Source organism: Syngnathus leptorhynchus, unplaced genomic scaffold (genome assembly GCF_054491065.1).
Source record: "Syngnathus leptorhynchus isolate UIUO unplaced genomic scaffold, UIUO_Slep HiC_scaffold_851, whole genome shotgun sequence".
NCBI classification, from domain to species: Eukaryota; Metazoa; Chordata; class Actinopteri; order Syngnathiformes; family Syngnathidae; genus Syngnathus; species Syngnathus leptorhynchus.
In genome coordinates this window covers 17501-19536 of record NW_028232678.1, presented here as the reverse complement: position 1 = coordinate 19536, position 2036 = coordinate 17501, and positions in this window count along the sequence as shown.

The window sequence follows — 2036 nt, the reverse complement described above, 5'->3', positions numbered from 1 at the left end:
GGCCGGCTCCTTAAACACGGACCGAGTGTCGCCCTTAACACAGACCAAGCGGAGGACGGCCGCCTCCCTAAATACAGGCCGAACCGGAGCGCGAGGGCCAGGCTCCTTAAACACGGACCGAGTGTCGCCCTTAACACAGACCAAGGGGAGGACGGCCGCCTCCTTAAACACAGGCCGGAGAGGAGCGTCAGGGCCAGGCTCCTCAAACATGGACCGAGTGTCGCCCTTAACACAGACCAAGCGGAGGACGGCCGCCTCCCTAAATACAGGCCGAACCGGAGCGCGAGGGCCAGGCTCCTTAAACACGGACCGAGTGTCGCCCTTAACACAGACCAAGGGGAGGACGGCCGCCTCCTTAAACACAGGCCGGAGAGGAGCGTCAGGGCCAGGCTCCTCAAACATGGACCGAGTGTCGCCCTTAACACAGACCAAGGGGAGGACGGCCGCCTCCTTAAACACAGGCCGGAGAGGAGCGTCAGGGCCAGGCTCCTCAAACATGGACCGAGTGTCGCCCTTAACACAGACCAAGGGGAGGACGGCCGCCTCCTTAAACACAGGCCGGAGAGGAGCGTCAGGGCCAGGCTCCTCAAACATGGACCGAGTGTCGCCCTTAACACAGACCAAGGGGAGGACGGCCGCCTCCTTAAACACAGGCCGGAGAGGAGCGTCAGGGCCAGGCTCCTCAAACATGGACCGAGTGTCGCCCTTAACACAGACCAAGGGGAGGACGGCCGCCTCCTTAAACACAGGCCGGAGAGGAGCGTCAGGGCCAGGCTCCTCAAACATGGACCGAGTGTCGCCCTTAACACAGACCAAGGGGAGGACGGCCGCCTCCTTAAACACAGGCCGGAGAGGAGCGTCAGGGCCAGGCTCCTCAAACATGGACCGAGTGTCGCCCTTAACACAGACCAAGCGGAGGACGGCCGCCTCCCTAAATACAGGCCGAACCGGAGCGCGAGTGTCGCTCCTTAAACACGGACCGAGTGGAGGACGGCCGCCTCCTTAAACACAGGCCGAACAAAATGACACAAAGTGTCAACTGCGAATGTTGTCCATCCAAGGAAGGAGCGTGATGCCCGGCCGGCTCCTTAAACACAGGCCGAGAGTCGCCCCGGACGGTCAGCCTCGCGGCGCCCGTCTGCTCGGATAAAATGACACAAAGTGTCAACTACGAATGTTGTCCATCCAAGGAGGGAGCGTGATGCCCGGCCGGCTCCGAAAACACAGGCCGAGAGTCGCCCCGGACGGTCCGCCTCGCGGCGCCCGTCTGCTCGGATAAAATGACACAAAGTGTCAACTGCGAATGTTGTCCATCCAAGGAAGGAGCGTGATGCCCGGCCGGCTCCTTAAACACAGGCCGAGAGTCGCCCCGGACGGTCCGCCTCGCGGCGCCCGCCCGCTCGGATAAAATGACACAAAGTGTCAACTACGAATGTTGTCCATCCAAGGAGGGAGCTTGAGGCCCGGCCGGCTCCGAAAACACAGGCCGAGAGTCGCCCCGGACGGTCCGCCTCTCGAGGCGCCCGCCCGCTCGGATAAAATGACACAAAGTGTCAACTACGAATGTTGTCCATCCAAGGAGGGAGCGTGATGCCCGGCCGGCTCCGAAAACACAGGCCGAGAGTCGCCCCGGACGGTCCGCCTCTCGAGGCGCCCGTCTGCTCGGATAAAATGACACAAAGTGTCAACTGCGAATGTTGTCCATCCAAGGAAGGAGCGTGATGCCCGGCCGGCTCCTTAAACACAGGCCGAGAGTCGCCCCGGACGGTCCGCCTCGCGGCGCCCGCCCGCTCGGATAAAATGACACAAAGTGTCAACTACGAATGTTGTCCATCCAAGGAGGGAGCTTGAGGCCCGGCCGGCTCCGAAAACACAGGCCGAGAGTCGCCCCGGACGGTCCGCCTCTCGAGGCGCCCGCCCGCTCGGATAAAATGACACAAAGTGTCAACTACGAATGTTGTCCATCCAAGGAGGGAGCGTGATGCCCGGCCGGCTCCGAAAACACAGGCCGAGAGTCGCCCCGGACGGTCCGCCTC